A 20,210-nucleotide genomic window follows, 5' to 3' on the forward strand; every position below is an offset into this window, starting at 1 on the left:
ATAAACCTATTACTTGTTCCATACAAATAATATGCATCATAATGTGAAACATTTCTACATTTCACAGTTAGAACTTTGCCATTTTCACTATCATTCTGTTTTTTTTCCTAGTTTTCTAGTTATTTAAAATTGCCTGTGACTAGTTTTCTCTGCAACAGTAATAATGGTTTCATGTTGGGAGAGTCCCAAGACTCCAATAGCTGTTATGTATGACTCAAATCTGCACATAACAGTTTATACATGAAATGTGGTGTTAATGATACTATTTTTGCTAGCTGTAACTACAGTGTTATGTGTTGTGAATTTTATGTTATTATTCAAATAATAATCTATCAATTTTCTCACCATTGAGGGTCCCTGGGGAGCAGACCCTATCCCAGTTAGCAGCAAGAGAAAGGCATGCTATACCCTGGATGGGATGCCATTTGTTCACAGGGCAGACAGACATAAACACAGACACAAGCACACACTCACACTCATGCAAGGGCCAATTGTCCCTGAAGTCAATGAGCCTACCTGTGTGTTTTTGCATCATCGGAGGATACTGGAATAGCCAGAGGAAACCCAAACAAATATTGTAAGAACACGCAGTTCACCTTCCCGAAGTCCAGTTTTCAACCATGTGTCACAGTGCTCTACATTTGTGCTGTCAATAATAATAATAATATTAATAATAATAATAATTATAATAATAATAATAATAGTGCCATAAGTATTGCTGCATGGAACTACTGCACCTTCCATATTTATTGGTGCTCTCTTCCTTAGTAAAAATATTAAACTACATGCCTGCCTGACGTCAGACTACCTGATTTGACAGGACACACACCAGGAATACCCAATTATTCTCAATGGCTGCCATGAGTAACTGGAGATATATTGGGCAAATTGTAGTGACAAGGATTCTGTCAACTTGAGGGGAGTTATTTCAAGACAAGGTGTGCAGGACTGGTATTTGCCAAAGGATACTGTTTTTTTAAGAAACTCTTAAAGACTTCAGTTCTGCAGTTCTCATTGAAATAATGCAGTGTTGCATTCTGTTTTTACTTTTAAGTGTGTCATAATTTAGGAATACTTTTAACATAATATTGTCATTGACATATTCAGCAGGCTTTCAAGTAGGTAATTTTGCCATATATTTAAATAGCATTCCAAATAATGTGTAATTTAATTGCATAACAGAACATATAAAAACTGTTACAACCACTGCCGCCCCCAGGAAATATTCCCCCAACACTACCCTGTTGTCGTAGACATCCACTAGGCATGTGCGTCTGCAGGCTGAACGAGACACATGGTATTCACTGGAGACCAAGCCGCACGCTCTGTCAGGGTGGATTAAGGGGATCAATGGCCAAAGATCGGGCAGAGGGAATGGTCTGCTGAGGTCCAGGTCCAAAATGAGGTCCTCGCTCAGCAGCTCCCAAGCAGAACCCACGAAGACTGGAACCAAGGAACAGGAAGGGCTCTGCCAGGATGCTGGAAGGTGGCTCCTCTTTGAAGCGGTTTAAACGCCCTCAGAGAATCTGCTGCCACAAGAGATCTCACAACAGCCAGGTGATCTGATAGATTGTCTCCACGGCCATCCAGTAAGAGAGAAGGCACGGCCTCTGGCCACAGCAGCTGTGACACAGCGGGTGTAATACTGCCCTCTTCAGCCAAGCAGGGCAAGTGTAGCAAACCTATGGTGAAATATTACATTAAATATAAGCATGTGGTGTTCTGTACAAAGAACATTTAAAAGAAAGTAACTAGCAGATGTGTCTAATAAGACATAGAAAGCACACAATAATCCCATATAAAGCATCTGGAATGTTGAGTATTGACATGATTAATCTCTTGTTTTTTAGGAGAACATCATCATTAGCATCGTGTGAGAGTCTGAACTGCTATTATTGTACTTTCTGGTTTTGTGACATTGTGTAATATTCTTTAAACAATTCTCTGTGAAGGTAGTAATAAACTATAAGTCCAAACAAAAATAAATTTCTGCTTTTAGCATGATAATGATCTCAGAAATATGGCTGGGATATGGCAGAGCCAAGTGATATTCCTTTAGTTTTTTCTAAGAAAGCAATAAATCCTTGAACTACCCAGTCTTCTGATCACAATTCCATCGAGCTTTGCAGGATTGCACAGATGAAACAGGTTTCATTTAGAGAGTATAGCAGCTTTAAGGAATTCAGAGATTCATGATAAAAGAATTGGTAATACTTTCCTAGTTCTGCTTTTCGTTTCTTTTCTGAGAAACATTTATATACCTACCTAATCCATATTGTGAAGATTTATCTAACAGAAAGACAGATGTATTTTTAAGTGATCAGAGGAACACATCAGGAATTATTTGTGCAGCACTGAGTCACTTTTAATTAGAAGCACAAAACAAATGCTCTTCTAATGTGGACAAGGGCAAAGAATGTTCTGCTGAAGATTAAAAATGGCATATTGTTTTTTTCAAGCAATGTATTCAACACAATTATTTTAGTAGTGCAGTTAGAATGCTTTGTAAGAAAAGCATCAGGGGTAGTAAGTTAAAGAGTATAAGACATAATGCCTACATCACACTTTTGCTTTTGCAAAGTTTGACATATATTTTTGACATTGGAATAAAAGGAAACAAATGGTGTAGTACTGGCTGTGTGCGGTTGTTGATACATGTCCATGTGTCATTTGAGCAACGACACTGAGGGGGAAGCATCTAAATACTGTTTCAAAGACATTGTATAAACCTTGAGGGAAAACAATTATTTAGTCTACCTTGTTATCTGTCTGGCATTAAGCTGAGATTTCAATGTGGCACATTTATCCCTTGTGTTGGATATTTTATTCCTCGTCCATGAGGTTGCCCACTTGCTGCTTTTAAAGGCAGATCTTTGCACAACAGTGATGTATATCTATAGTAAATCCAAGGGCATTACAATAATGAGTTTATCTGTGCTTTTTATTGATGAAAGACAGATTATTTCTTCTTTATTATTATATATGTAATTTTGATCAGCAATGACCACACTGGCTGAACTTCCTCCACTTGAAAACTGTTCATGGCAACATAATATAGTACGCAGAGAGCTTCTTTAAAAAATGCTGAAATAAGAGTAATTGACAGGTTTGTCTCACGCATTGATAGATTTTTAGGTGCTGTCATATCTTGTTGCTTTTTTGTTTTCCTCTTCTTATAGAACAATGCCTGAAGGATTTACTGTAGCACTTAAATGATTCTTGATGTGTCCTGTAGCTTTAAAATGTTTGCAGGGAGATGCTCTTCTGTCATATTATTTTTATTTTGCCTTTGGCAATCTGCTTCTGCACATGCCCAAGTTATTTCTTTGTTCAGGATTAAATAATATGCACTTTCACTAACAAAAGCTGCAATTATATTTACACTGCTGTGATGTTCCTCTGCTGTGCCTATTTACATTTATCTGTTGCCACAGTCTGTGACCAATTATAACAAACCATCCACACGTTTTCAAATCATGCATCGTTAAAGTTACAATGAGTCAAAGCCTAACATGCAGACAATAGGCCTACATACCTGTACTTGGCAATTTCAAGATATCAATTAACCTACATTACAGATTAACCCAAAATCATAATTTCAATACACACTGTCAAACACCCGTGATTTATATAATATCTTCCAGAAACTGAGTGACTCTACTAAAAAACTAACATAATACAAGACAATAAAATCTTAATGTGTTTTTACTATTATAAAATGAAAGTTTATAGTAATTTGATCAATCATTTTACAGTAGTCTCCAGCCCTGGTCCTGGAGAGCTCCAGTGCAGGAAATATTATAGGCAACCTTTAAATATTCAGATTTTATAGACCTGGAGAAATATAACTATGATCATTTAAACAGGTGGTGTGTTTGTAATTTTAAGAATATTAACAGATTATCCTTGAACCCTCAAGGACTAGTGTTCCCTTCAGTGAAATATTACTTGCCTAATTAATCCATTGCTTTAAAGATTAGTGTTCCTAAACATTAAATAACATATGATTTATAGTGATCTATAAGTATAACTGTACCTGGGCTTTCTAGGACCAGTGTTGAGGAACCCTAGTTAAAATATATGAAAACATTGTAATTAATTTTGGAAATATGTCAATATTGTTGAATATAAAAAATGATAAGGGATTTTTTAAATAAATCCCTTGGACAGTGTAGTGGTTGAGTTCTATGAAATCCCATGAAGTAATTATAATGTATATACAGTACAGTATATGCTGTATATGTAAAAATGTTGTCACATGTTTATTCATATCTATGTGCATACAATCTATTTTGCAAAGGAAGAAGTAAAGGTTTATTCCACGCTGAAAAGAAAAGAAACATAGGTTTTCAGATGCGGAGCCTTCTTCAGGTGTTTTTTTCCCGAAAAAAACCTGCTGGCGCATCCACAGAGAAACTGTAGGAGCAATCTGTTGAATATAGCACCTGATTTTCAACAACAATCATGCGTCAATTCATGATATAGATACCACTGTAGGTGGATTTATTGAATAGTACAGTGTTACGTCCCAGTGTGTGTTCTGTGTGTGTTTTTTCTATGTTCCACACTGCTGACCCTTGATTGTTCTCCCTTCCCCATTGGCCCACCATCACTCCACTGTTTCAGTATGATGTCATCATTAATTAGCCTCAGCCAATCAGAACACATCTTATTCAGTATATAACCTGGAGGTTTTCAGCAAGGAGAGGCCTTTCGTTTGATTTTGGTCCCGTTCGGTTTTCGCTTCGCTTCTGGTTATTGCTTCGGCTTTGTTTGTTGGTTTGTTTTGCTTTGTGTGTGTGTATTTTCGTATAGCTTCAGCTTTGTTGTTTTGTTGGTTTTACGTTAGTTTCTTTGTACTTTCGTTTGTTTGTGTGTTCATCCTTGTTTTGTCATTACCTTGCCCCAGTGTTACATGTTCAACTTTTGTGCTCTTTTTGTACCCTGCTCCTATTTATTACTCTTGTTTTCCCTTATTTGTCTTCCTGGTTCACTTGTGTTTTTGTGTGAACTTTTGTATATAAGGTTAGTTTAGGTTTTTGGGTACACTTACACACTTAGTTAATTTTGTATTAGTACACTAGTTTAGTACGGGTGAGTGCCGTTTGTCTTGTATGGTTTTGGGTAGTCAGTGCAGGTTAGCTAGGGTGTTGAAGACGCCGAATACCGTGTGTTTCGGGGTTTCTCTTGTAGTCAGATTAGCTTTCCCCTCACTGTCCTAGCCAGCTCCATTTTTGTTTGTTATTTTCTTTCCTTTGGCACCACTCTAGTTCCTTACCCTTATCACGCTTCCTAGTCCCTCACCAAAACCTCTCTGTTTCCAAAAGAATTATCCTAAATGTTACACCCCTTTTCCCCTAGACACTTGGGGTCGTAACATACAGTATAGGCTGTAATCCGTAAAACGCACCCAGTCCAAAGTTATGTCCAGGAGTCAGTAAATGTTTTTTGTTGGAAAAGGCTACATTATGAACCTTGAGCCTTGAAGATTTTTTATTTCAACTGTTATTCCCCGAAACACCCTAAAGTCTGCATATCATGCACTTCAAGTTTCATCTACAAGGTCTGAAGTTCAGTGATCACAGTGAAGTCCAAGAAGGGGTGTAGGAGTGGCTCAGGGACTGGGCTATATAATTTTATTATCAGGGCCTCTGTAGCCTTGTGAAGTGGTAACGGATGTATAGTATGTGGAGGATACGCAAGGTGGATAACTGTTTTTTCCAACCGTTCAGCAAATTTGGCGGCTAGTTCACACAGTCACTTTGATTCGAAATACTGCCTCCACCTGGGTGGAAATGGTGATTGGCCCGTGAATATTTTGTTACCTTTAAGAAAGCTGTAGTTACAACCCAACACAGAAGCCTTAATCAAAGGAAGGTCCACTGCATGTTTCAAATTTCAAATCAATACCATTTAGTGTTCCTCATGTATGAAGTTAACATACTCTGGACACTTTTGTCAGGCCAACAAACACACAAGCACCTTAAGTTTGCTGTATTCCCAAGACTATCATTTCTGATGTGATACTTCAATGTTTGCTGCTTCTTATGTTTCCTGAGCCGGAGTTTTGTCTTTCTGCCCTTTATCAGTTATGCACTATACTCTATAAACTTGTGGATTAAAGTAATGGCACTACTCACAGCTCTCTTACACTGGAGTTCAATTTGAGGCATTGTAAAAGGTTTCTACTTGATTCATGTTCGGCTCAGTTAAAAGGTCAAATCTGTATAGGGGAAACATTAAAAGACTCTTTGGTTAAACTACCCTTTTGCCTACATTTAAAAACCATCTACTGTATATGATAAAGGTTTTATGTTTAATGAAGCAGATCCCAATAATTCCCAGGTTAATTTCCCCTTGGAAGGGTACAGTTTGTATTAATAACATCATACTTCAGTATATACCATTTACTTTGGCATATTTCTAACTTCATTTAAGATCACATGGGAGAAGGCAGGTCCAAAATAGACTGCAGCAGAATTAGAGGAAGCTGAATGACCTGCCTTTGCTCCTTATAATTATTGCTTGTTTTCAGTTGTTTATCTCAAGTGACCACATAAGCTGTACAATACTTTGACCTAAAGTTTAAAACCACTTTAATGCATGTAGGTAATGTGTTTTAGCTGACACATTCAGTAAATAAAACTGTCACAAACCTTTGCAAGACAACAAGCACCACAGCTGGTCTTCAGATGTCACTTCCAAGTGGATCAGTGCAGATTTGTGAGTAACAAATCCCCTTACACTACACCCACCACCTCTACTATGGTCCTTTTACATCACGAACTCCACCAACTTCCTGTGTTAACACTTATTCTCAGCATACATACCTTGTGTAGCACCAACAAGTGGACCGACGATCAAACAAGACATCATCATAGAGGATCATTCACTCTTCAATCAAGATTTAGGACACCCAGTGTTCATAGTAAGTGTTCTTTAACTACTGCTATTTCTCTAAACCTTCATTATTCACTTTTCTGTATTTATATTTTCTTTGTTTACAAATGTGACAATTTATACATATGTAATGTGACAGCAGGTTTGTTGTACAAAACACTTCATTAAACTACAGTGGTTTAAGCTCCTTTTGTAAAATTGAAAACATTGATTTTTTTCATCAAATGGTATCTTAAGTTAGGACTTGTGTAGGTTAATGACCAGTTGAAGTTGGTCATTATTTTTCCTTGTGTGCAAACAGTTGTTACATTTCACACTACTGTCATAGTAAATTAAATATAATCCTCCATGCAGAAAACTCCTTTTCCAGTAGTTTTGTAGTTAAATGCTATTTCTATATTCAATTTCTATTGAATATCTCCTTAAGATATTGAAGTATCTAAAACAGAAACATACTATTTCTGTTCACATTTTTTCCACGTCTGTTTAAGACTAAAATTCTATGTGAATGGGAATTAAACAATTCAGGGTAAAAAGTTCAAAAACTGAAACCTGTGGGTTTTCCTGGGTGAATTAACTAAACAAAACTTGAAACCGATACATAAATATTAACAAAGACACTTAATAGATTTCTAAGCTTCTGTTTCTGTGATTAGTGAGAGTACTCAGAGCTAACTTTCATTAAATGTTCATTTGTTATGAGTTGTAATGAAAGCTTAAATGAAATTTTCTTAATCAATAATTTACAGGGCACTGAATGCTTCTTAAGTTTATGTAAATCTTGACTAGTGAAAAGCCTTCTCCATTAATATTTCAGTGTCTTCTGTTGGGCATTTTAATGGGGATGGAGATTTAATGATCTGCTCCCATTGAAGGATGTCAATACTCCTTATTCAGCATTTTTCAGATATCATTATGTACAGAAGACATGAGCTACTGTCAGAATGATTTTTAAAATGAGATAAATAAAATATACTAAATGGTACTGCATGAAAAGTTTCACAAATAGAAAATAAATGGGTACTATGGGTCTCCCTCTGTGTGTCTGCATGTTATTGCATGTGTTTATGTGAGGTTTCACCACATTTGTCTATTTCTTCTTGGTGTAAATTGTTTGTTTTTGTGTGTCTTTTGTGATTGTGTGTGTGTATACTGGTGTTCTATTCAGGGTGCAGCTTTGCCTTGTGTCTTGTGTCTGCTGGGTTAGACTCAATCTCACCATGACCCTTTATAGGGTGAAGCATCTGTGAATAATTAATAGAAAAAATAGAATATTTCTATTCTGATAGAAATATAACTTCTACAGATCTGTTCTAAGGATCTCGTAATTTACAGTTACCTATGATTTAAGTCTCCTATGGGTTTTTTATATTAGTTATATTATTTCATTGATAAAGGATGAAACTTCATAACTGACAGAGTAAATACTGTACCTAAGCTATCTAACCTGAATATTTTGATAAATTGGTTTGCAAAACCTTGTTGTGCCACTGCATTAAGTCTTATCCAGTTATTTTCAATTGGCTTTATATTTGAGTTGTGACAGGTGGTGAAAGAAAAACTTGAAGTTCACTGCTTGCCAAAGCTCGGCTGGCAGCATCTTCAAAGCTGACATAGAAGCTATGGATATTTTCTACCAGCTTTGGTTACACAAGAACAGTACAAAGAATTAAAGTAATTCTGCCATTTACCATACAACTCCAAGGATTATGGAGTGTGTAGAAGGCTTAATTGGCTTGTCATGAAAAAATATAGTAAAACTTTTTTGGATTGTGCTATGCTTTCGCTATGTCAAGCAAAAATCTGGTGCTCACTCCACAATTGCAGTATATCATCTTCATCTGCCATATTTTCACTAATGTAATGAAATGTAAAGGTTTCTATTGAAGTCTGAGTGCTTTTATTCCTTTCTTGCATTCCTTTGTCTTCCTGAGAACTAATGGTGAAAAGTAAATGTCACTTTCTTTCCTTCTACCTTATCTCTGACAATATGTCAGAAGTTCATTTATGGACAGCGAGTTTCAACAGTTTCCAGTGAAATGCTAGAATTGTGAGGCTTGTGATGGACTACAGTTTGTACTGTACTGTAGGATTTACTTTGGGAGCTTTAAAAGGCCATTTCTTATTTCAACTAGCTCAACTTTAAAGAAGCAGATAAAGAACCACAATATAATTTTAATCACTGTATTGTAATGGTATGTTCAGTAGTCAACTATCACGTCTCCTTACTGGAACCTTAGGAATCTTTTATACCTAGGTTTCATATTCTGCAATGTATTTTTCTTTCTTATTGCACTGACTCATGATAATGTAGCATTTCACTACAGTTAGTACAAGAGCTTTTGCCATTTTAAGGGATGTATTAATACTTTTTGAACCTCTTAAAAAAATCCCTTCACAGAACATTGACTTATGATTCTCCAGTGTCCATATAAAAAGAACATTTTTTTAAAAGTTTTGCAAACAAAAATAATTTAAGTCAATTTACTATTCTGGTTCAATATCATTTTTTTTCTCAATAATATCAAATTAGAATTCTGTCAACGGAAGGGAAAGACATCACAGCAGAAAGAGCTTTTTACTTTTTCAGTTATTTCTACAGGCTACCCAGTCCAATTTGCCAAGCCGGTTGTGGTAATGTAAATTTCTGCCATGGTGCTAGCTGTGGTAGGTTGGCACAATGACAGCTGCTTGTCCACTTTCGGATTCTGTCCAACATCCAAGGCCAGCTACAGGGAATTCTGTGAGGTACACTGTCAACTGCAGTACTGTGACACTGTGAAAATCGTAATATGCAGGGGCAGGTGAAGCTACAAAAACAGGACCTGTCTTCAGCACTCTCCCTTCGTACCCATCTGTCGGAACTACTCTTCATTAGACATGGTACAGGTCCTCAATATCTTAACCTTTTTTTGGTATGCACAAGCAGGTGGCTGGGACATTAAATATGCAGTTTCATTATTTTGTACAGTAGTGATGTTTTTTTATTTTCTCATGTTTTGCTCTGTAAAGTCTCAAATGAGTGAGTGAAGTTTTTTAATTTTAAATTTAATTTCTCTGAATGACAGTTAAAGAGGTAACAGAGAATTGTCACTGTTTGCAGGAGAGGGGCATCTCTCACAGTGACGCCATTTCAGGCTTTAACTGTGCATTTACTTCAAGGCAGGGCCTTACACAAACATTACCAAATAATTATGATGTACATTCTTTAAACATCACGTTTATGATTAGAAAAGCATTTATATTTTCAGTGCCTGAGTGCTCAATAAATATGAAGTGTTTACCTTTAAATGTTTGAATATTGGCATAATTACATTCTAATAAAACATCATTTTTACCTTCCCTTTAATCTTTAGAGTTCCAGAAACCTATAATGATAAGTTTTTTTTTACCTTGTTAAGTAGTCGTGTTAAAAAACCCCAGTTGCCAAGTAGCTTGGGGCAGATAAGCAACTCAATTGTAAAAAAAACTTTATAATTTTCAAACCTTATTCAAATTCCTTTTGTTTGATTCTTCTGACAAACCTCACGTGTTGTTATGGTAACTTGATTGTCCACTGCTCAACTTCTTTTGTTTAAACTTATCAAATCACAACATAAGTCTCAAAAACTACTTAGCCAAATGTGGTACTGTAGGTGTTATACAATGGAATTCCTGTGTCAACCTGTATGAGTCACTTACTGATATTGGTGATTTGTTTTATGAATTCTGAGCATTTAGACTGCTTATGATTGAGCACAAATAACTTTCAGACTGGCCCGTAACATTCTGTAATATTTCTTAGTAGTCATATTAGGAAAATGTAGAGGAACAAGTAATAGGTTTATTCCATGCTGAAAAGAGAAGAAAGAAAACACAACATTTCGGCCGTGGAGCTTTCTTAAGGTGTGCTTTCTTCTCTTTTCAGCATGGAATAAACCTATTACTTGTTCCTTTGCAGCCTACACATGCTGATGGAGCTAGCCACCTGAATTACTTAGGAAAATGTAGTCATCTACAGAAGATCATGGAAATGCCCAGTTGACATCCCAGGTAGGGTAAGGGTTAACATTCACGCACTGCTAAGACAATTTTTAAGCTCAGCGCTGGATTTTAGGGCCAAGGTGAGGTTTAGGACGAGTGATTTTTTGTTCCTATCTGAATTTTTTTTTCTCGGAAACTCTCTGGGGCCTGGATGGCATGGTGCAGCACTCCGTAATTGTATCCCAAAACAAAGTTGGTTGTATCAATAATGTAACCAAGCACTGTTGAATATCGTTCACTTGCAACAGCTTTGATCATTGGTCTTCATTGTTTCCCACTCATACTTTTTGGTTTGGGGAACGTTTCAAAGTCTGATGACCAGAGAGGTTCAGATATAAATCATGGAAACATTCAGTTAACACCTCAGATGGGTTAGGGCTAGCATTTACACACTACTTTGACAATTTTTAAGCTCAGGAATGAATTTTGGGTCCCAAGTCAGGTTTAGGACAAGTGGTTTTTATCTCCTATCTGAAAAATAATTTTCAGAAATTCCTAGTGGCCTGGATGTCACGGTGCACCGCTCTGCAATTGTTTTACAAAACTGATTTGGTTGGATCAAAACAAGAAACCAAGCATTACTGATTGTCATTCACATACAAGTGGTTCTATCAGTGGTCTTGTTTGTTTCCCATTCATTTTTTTTAGTTTGGGGAACATGTCAAAATCCTGTGCCCAGAGACGTTCAGATAGAAACAGCAAAAATGCTCAGTTGACACCACAGGTAGGACTAGGGTTAGCATTTACACACTACTTTGACAATTTTTAAGCTCAGGAATGAATTGTGGGTCCCAAGTCAGGTTTAGGACGAGTGGTTTTTACCTCCTATCTGAAAATTATTTTTCAGAAACTCCCAATGGCCTGGTTATCACGGTGTATCGCGTGGCAATTGTATTCCAAAACTAATACTGTTGGATCAAAAGTTGAAACCAAGCATTATTGAATGTCATTCAAATGCAAGTGGTTATATCAGTGGTCTTGTTTGTTTCCCATTCATTCTTTTTGGTTTGGGGAACATGTCAAAATCCTATATCCAGAGACGTTCAGATAGAAAGAGCAGAAATGCTCAGTTGACACCCCAGGTAGGGTTAGGGTTAGGGTTAGCATTTACACACTACATTGACAATTTATAAGCTTGTGTCCCAAGTCAGGTTTACTTACACACATAAGTAAAAACATAATTATTATTTATTATTTGTTACAGTAATAACCATTTCTCCATAATAACCTTACTGTCTCATTACTAAAACATTTAATGACAACAAAGCTTGTTTATAAACCTTCAGAAATGTTTTCGAGTTTCTTTTTGTCTTATAAAACAATCTTAAAGCAATATAGAAAAAATATAAAATGTACAGTAAATAAAAACAGGAAGCACTTGACAGACATTTTTTCTCTATATACTGCAATTACACAAGTCTCTATATCAAGTTCAATTTCAAGTTTATTTTCATTAAACCCATTCACAGGTACTGTATATGGTATAATTGTCACTATTATAGTCCCCCCTCCTTAAGGGTGCTCCAGCCCTTTCACTTTAGACTTAATTCTGTGCACCTGACCCCTTTTCCCAGCCCACCTTAAAAGCCAGGCGCTGACGTTCAGCCTGGCTCTGCATCTGGTTTCCCCACCGTGCGAGTCCGGGACCTGGAAGCGCCTGGTCCCGTTAAGGTTATAATCTCTGTTCCCGTTCCCTGTCCGTCGGTTCCGACCCGGTTCATGGTTTTAATTCCTTGTTTGGATGGATCACCTGGCTATGGACTTATTCTTGTGTTTTTGGATTCCCTCTATGGATTACTTCTGGATTGTTTGCCTTGGCCACACCTTCTCCGTGCACCAGCGCACTTTGGACACTCCCCCCTGTTTTCAGCCCCGTATCCCTGCATGACCTTTTCCTAGTGTTTCCCACTTCTTTGGATTGTGTCGTCCGCATAGGGTCCGGAAAGAACTGTTTGTTACAATAATGAAATGCTATTTAGCTAGTTCTCAGACGGTAAGCAGTACAAACAACAATACAATTGTGCAGGAAAAGAAGACAGAGACAACAGGCAATGTGCAAAATTAAATCATCTATATAATTATATCATCTGTATAATTCTTTGTAAAGCTTCACTCTACTTGAAATGTAGCTTTGAAACAAATGATTCATTCGGATTTTACAATTGAAACTTTTGTAAAGGAATCATTAAATGCTAATAAGATTTCAATTACTGGTAATATTGTAAAATTAAAGTTCCTTAATTGGTAAATGATATAAATTAGCACTGAGAGATTATGGCATGTATAGATTTGGCACGTTGCAAAAAGTTTTTTTTGTTTATTTGCTACTACATTATACAGTACATTATAACACAGATTTCACATTATAGTGAAATAGCACACTGATGTGAGGTTAATCTAAGAGGCTGAACCAATGAATGGCATTAAATCCTTGGCTGGAAGATGTATATCTTCTCTTCAGTAAATGCAATGAAACAAGCACAAGTGTACCACAGTAGAGTACTTCCTACTCTTATGTTATTTGGAAGACATACAATTTGTTTTTGCAAGAATAAAACAATTTTGACTTTTTAAAATACTTTTAAAAAACATTAGTAAAAATAGGATTTTTGGAGGTGCACCTACACTGTACCTCACACTGAGGGGATAATTAAAAAAAAGATCCCTACACTGTCTAACATACCTTAATAGTGTAGAGTATTTGCATGCCTGGAGTGCTCAAACCCACTATTTTAGGAGAGGGAATTACTCATGCAGAGCTGGAACCTTGGCCTGATTGCTGAAATGCTTAACCATAGGAGTAATTTGCATATCAGTCAGTCTGCATTCCTCCTGATTTTGCATTAAAAAACCTTGTGTCCTCTAATTAGGTTGTCCGAGATCAGGGGCCAGCAAGCTAGAGGATGGATTAATTTTCCCGGCGCAGAAGAACGGCAGCTTATCATTTGTGCGCATGCTGGGGCTGTAGTGTTTGAAGCAGCTAACTAAGATCCCGATAGACCCTGGCATTCCTGTACTTCTGGCTGAGCAGAACCATGCGAATGAAAGATTTATGGTGCCCTGTAGCTCTTATAAATTGCATTCATGTACAAGAAACTCATTACAAGAAGTCACTGTTTTTTATGTAGTGGGGTTGCTGGTGTTTAAAACACGTAAACCAGTGGATGACAGGTCCCCAGGGTAATCTAGAATGAGCATTTTGGACTTTTTTTTATTGGTTTGTGTCTGATCGCATCTTTTGAAATCATATTGTGAAAAGAACGTACTATGTGCTATAAATGCTGATATGAGCTACATTATTATTGACATGGGGCGACCCGCATAGACAAAATCAATAAAAGTGTGCTGACAGTCTCAGAAAAAAAACGTCTTCACAGATGTTCAAAACGTCTTTGTGGCATACTGTACTGTTTGAGGCATCATTTGAATAATTTCCATCAAGAAAATTACAGGAACTAGTATTGGAGATCTCGTTTCTTTTGAGTATATTTTTAGATGATGACATGTTTGTGTTATCCCAGGGTTAACGAGGTGTCAAGAGATACATTTTAGTGCTTAAATCTTTAGTGATATTGTATAATTGAATGAGATTATTTATTTAAACATGCTTCCAATCTTGCCTCTGGATTAACAAAATAATTTGGGGAAGATGGGAAACTTGGAAAGAAAACGTAGTTTTAAAGCAAAGCTCTAAGTCTCTCAGTCTGAACTCCAACAGCACCAGTGACTGCTCCTTGACATGTTTAACTTATGAAATGCAAGGTGTTCCAAGGATAGCTGTGCAATATCTGCAAACAACAGGCACTTGCTTTATCACATTCAATTATTTTAGCAAGGCCTCCACACACAACTTTCCATGTGAGCATGCAATTGACCGTCGCACTGATCTCCAAGTTAATAAAAGAAATAAAATGGAAAAAAACTGTCTACTTTTAAAATGCAAATTTAACAAAATTGAAGTCTTCTCTCAATGTGTTTTTCACATAGAAATGTACAGTAGGAATTTATTTTAGATAGGATAACGATTGATTGGATTGCTCAAGGCAAGTGACAATACACATTTTTTTAAAACGAAACAGTAACAAATTAGATTTTGCTTAACTTTACACGATGTAGGAGAACTACAGTATGTCAGAATTTAATTGTAGGTTGTAAGATAAAAACGTTATTTTGAACAAAGCAGTTTAAAAATGTCACCTCATCATTAGCATTAGATTTGCTGTTTAATGAAAGTCAATTTTTAAATCAAATTGTTTACACAAGAGCATAACAGATTTCTGCATTAAAATCCAAGCAACAAAAAATTGAGCTTTCGAAAAGAAAAAGTCAGCATTGTTTAAAAACACAATTTAAAAAAAATCATCTTGGATATAAACAACCTCATAATTTCAGCCTGGAAGAATTGAATCCCACAACTGCAGCACAACCAAAGTATCAAAGTTTGTATTTGTACAGTAAGTAACCCATGGATATATCAAATACCTTGATCATGAGTAGTTTAGTACTGTATATCAACAGTCATATTAAAGTCAATTTGATGATTCTCATGTTTTAGAACTGGTTTAATATGTTGGGAAATCATTTGACCAACTGCATTTTCAAACAAGTGGATATCTTTTAATTTAAGTAGAATAAAGATTAGCAAATAAGGAATTACAATAATAACAATAATAATAATAATAAAAATGATAATAATTAATAATAAACTTTATTTTATATAGCACCTTTAAAGGTGGCTTCTCAAAGCGCTTTACAGGATGACAATAACAATAAATAAGAAGAATACACAAGATAAAACACAATTACAATACTGTATATAGAGGAGACCGTGGATGGTGGTACTAAGAAGAGCAGAGGGGTGAAGAATGGAACCAGTTAAGTAAAGGCTTTTCTGAAGAAGAGGTTTTTGAGTCTGGATTTGAAGGAGTTTAGAGACGGTGACTCTCTGATATCCTTGGGCAGAGAGTTCCAGAGCTTGGGGGCATAACAGGAGAGTTCCCTGTCACCTATAGAATGTAGACGGGCTTGGGGGACAGTAAGGAGAGCAGAATTAGAAGAGCGAAGGTTGCGAGGTGGGGAGTAGGGCGATAATAGTTCAGACAGGTACTGAGGTGCCAAGCCATGCAGAGCCTTATAGGTGAGCATGAGGATTTTAAAGTCTACACGGAATTTGACCGGAATCCAGTGCAAGGACTCCAGGATAGGAGTAATGTGAACACTTGCACTAGATCTGGTCAGGATTCTGGCTGCTGAATTTTGGACATACTGCAGTTTGTTCAGATAAGATTTAGATTTAGCAATAATTAAGCCTTGAATTTACAACACGTTCAATCTTTATTTCTGAGTAATTCAAGAAGTATCCCAGAGTCCAGTAAAGTAAATGAAACTATAGACTTTGTATACATTTTTTTAAAAATGACCATTTGACAATTTGGTTGCAAATTGTCAATCACATTTTAGATCCAATTAACAGAATCTCAGTTTTATAGCCATCCATGTCTGAATTTCAATTAGGTATTCAGTAAGAATGTGACTAATGCTAACTGTAGTGTGAATGATATACTGTATACCCTTGAGCATGAAAATTAAAGTCAAGGTTGTATTTTCTAATTATGTCCTGTAAACATGGCAAATACAAATCCAAGGATGGAACCCTGAGGATTGTAAAAAACTGCCCAGAACGCAAGTCAGAAACTCAGATAGTCATCTAATGAGACAAATTTCTCTTAGTAAAAAACAAGGAAGCACATCAGCTCTAAAGTTTACCACAAAACCCTTTATGAGACTGAAAGCGATTTGTAATCAAGACATGACATTAATTGTATTAAACACATCTGAAAGTTCTATTTAAACAAGGTGTTTTTTTCTATTATCAGCTACCATGAGGTTCTCACAAACCCTCAATATATCGGTTTAGGTCAAACATCTAAACTGGTAGAACACAGGCAGAGTTTAAAACTACTTTCTTGATATGATAGATAATGTTTTAAAGGTACAGTTAACAATTTGCAGGATTAAACAGAAGAAATTGAGTTAGGAGGGAGAGAGCAATATACAGTGCCTTGCGAAAGTATTCGGCCCCCTTGAACTTTTCAACCTTTTGCCACATTTCAGGCTTCAAACATAAAGATATAATTTTTTTTATTTTATGTGAAGAATCACCAACAAGTGGGACACAATTGTGAAGTGGAACGAAATCTATTGGATTTTTGAAACTTTTTTAACTAATAAAAAAATGAAAAGTGGGGCGTGCAAAATTATTCGGCCCCCTTGCGTTAATACTTTGTAGAGCCACCTTTTGCTGCGATTACAGCTGCAAGTCGCTTGGGGTATGTCTCTATCAGTTTTGCACATCGAGAGACTGAAATTCTTGCCCATTCTTCCTTGCAAAACAGCTCGAGCTCAGTGAGGTTGGATGGAGAGCGTTTGTGAACAGCAGTTTTCAGCTCTTTCCACAGATTCTCGATTGGATTCAGGTCTGGACTTTGACTTGGCCATTCAAACACCTGGATACGTTTATTTGTGAACCATTCCTTTGTAGATTTTGCTGTATGTTTGGGATCATTGTCTTGTTGGAAGATAAATCTCCGTCCCAGTTTCAGGTCTTTTGCAGACTCCAACAGGTTTTCATCCAGAATGGTCCTGTATTTGGCTGCATCCATCTTCCCCTCAATTTTAACCATCTTCCCTGTCCCTGCTGAAGAAAAGCAGGCCCAAACCATGATGCTGCCACCACCATGTTTGACAGTGGGGATGGTGTGTTGAGGGTGATGAGCTGTGTTGCTTTTACGCCAAACATATCGTTTTGCATTGTGGCCAAAAAGTTCGATTTTGGTTTCATCTGACCAGAGCACCTTCTTCCACATGTTTGGGGTGTCTCCCAGGTGGCTTGTGGCAAACTTTAGACGAGACTTTTTATGGATATCTTTGAGAAATGGCTTTCTTCTTGCCACTCTTCCATAAAGGCCAGATTTGTGCAGTGTAAGACTGATTGTTGTCCTATGGACAGACTCTCCCACCTCAGCTGTAGTTCTCTGCAGTTCATCCAGAGTGATCATGGGCCTCTTGGCTGCATCTCTGATCAGTCTTCTCCTTGTCTGAGCTGAAAGTTTAGAGGGACGGCCAGGTCTTGGTAGATTTGCAGTGGTCTGATACTCCTTCCATTTCAAGATGATCGCTTGCACAGTGCTCCTTGGGATGTTTGAAGCTTGGGAAATCTTTTTGTATCCAAATCCGGCTTTAAACTTCTCCACAACAGTATTACGGACCTGCCTGGTGTGTTCCTTGGTCTTCATGATGCTCTCTGCGCTTTCAACAGAACCTTGGGCTATCACAGAGCAGGTGCATTTATACAGAGACTTGATTACACACAGGTGGATTCTATTTATCACCATCAGTCATTTAGGACAACATTGGATCATTCAGAGATCCTCGCTGAACTTCTGGAGTGAGTTTGCTGCACTGAAAGTAAAGGGGCCGAATAATTTTGCACGCCCCACTTTTCATTTTTTTATTAGTTAAAAAAGTTTCAAAAATTCAATAGATTTCGTTCCACTTCACAATTGTGTCCCACTTGTTGGTGATTCTTCACATAAAATAAAAAATTTATATCTTTATGTTTGAAGCCTGAAATGTGGCAAAAGGTTGAAAAGTTCAAGGGGGCCGAATACTTTCGCAAGGCACTGTAAGACAGTAAAAGACAGTTGCATGTGAATAAGAAAGGTTTTGAAAGAAAAACAGCTTTAAAAAATAATTAAAATGACTACAGGCATGACCATTCTATTGAAAACCTGGTTTTGGATTTAGTATTTTCTAACTTATTTTATACAAAGAAGCAGGGTTATTTTTCTCATTTAAAATTAAATTAGAAAATTGTAGCCTTAGCTTTTTCCGAGACAACCTTGTTATTGCTTGAAAAGGGCCTTCCAGATATCAAAGTCAATTCAGAACCCTGTTGAATTCCACCACTTCTCCATCTAGTGAACTTTACAAATGGAGGTTTTGAGGTCACTCTTAAACCATACAGAATAATGTCTTGTTAAAATGGAGTCAGTCTGAACTGCTGTATTTATAATTCTAATGAGGGTTGTGCTATAAGAATCAACAGCCTCATCTAGAGAGAAAAACCTCCAATGAGTAGTGTAACACTGGCCATGTTCATTAACTTTGCTGGCCCAAGCAAATGTTGAGACTATAATATTCTTCATTTGAAGGAATTTCATGTTTTAATTTCAAAGGAAATTCTAAAAGGGTAAAAGAAAGTTGCTATAGAGACGCTCAAAAGGCAGATTCCTTAAGTAATCATGAAATGTAAAGTGTCTTCTTTTATGAGCTGTAGTTTTGTGATAGACCCAGAGAGTTAAGTTAGTCTATGAAGTTCTTATTAATTGTATGGACAGCAGTTGTCTGTCCAAACAATTAAATAAATAAAATACCTCAGATCTGAAAGCCTTAAATAGAGAATACTCTTCTTTCAAAACCATGCTGCTTCTTTTATTGTTTAGAAATAAAATGATGTAAATTTAGGTTGAAACATTATTATGGTACCACCGGAACTGTGATGTGTTCGACTCTGTTCTACCTGTAAACTCTTATTTAATTAGCAGTCAGGAAGCCAGGAAGCAGTCCAGACAATTCCACTTCACAAAATACTAAATTGTGTGGTACAGTTTAGGGAATTTCTGGTGTCAGGAGTGGAGCCCCGGATTAAGGAAGACGCGTTTCGGTGGAAACCACACCTGACGTGATTAAGTGAATAAACAGCAGGTGTAGAAGTAGTTTAAAGGGGGAAAGATTGAGCAGGACCTCAGCTTTGCTGTGGCTGCGGTGGTGAGAGCAAATGCGGAGGCTCTGCTGTGAGAGAGCTGGGCTGAAGCATAACAGTAGCGGGTGTGAGACGCTGCTAGTCGGGGCGGTGTTAGAAGAGCGTCCCGCCATGTACAGTATGAGTGAGCAAAGACTTGATTAGCCGCTGTAGAAACCCCGTGAGGGGGCGGGGAAGAGCGACAATTCCGGAGGGGATTGTGAGAGGAATAGCTTGCGAGGAAAAGAGTGAAAACCTCAGTCTGTGAGCAGACTGACAGAAGAAACGGAGGTTTATGAGATCGTCTAAAGATTTAAAGGGACAGCATCCTGCTAGGGTGTGAGAGCAGGGCTGTCGTGTCCGCTGTATGAGTGAGTTGTGTGTGGACCAGAGTGGGTTGTGTGGTAGAGGGACCCTTCCCCTGGCAATACACTGGTATCAGGGAAGTGAGTGGGGTCTATCTAGCTGCACCCTCTGGGAGATA

This window comes from Lepisosteus oculatus, chromosome 13, assembly GCF_040954835.1.
Source record: "Lepisosteus oculatus isolate fLepOcu1 chromosome 13, fLepOcu1.hap2, whole genome shotgun sequence".
NCBI classification, from domain to species: Eukaryota; Metazoa; Chordata; class Actinopteri; order Semionotiformes; family Lepisosteidae; genus Lepisosteus; species Lepisosteus oculatus.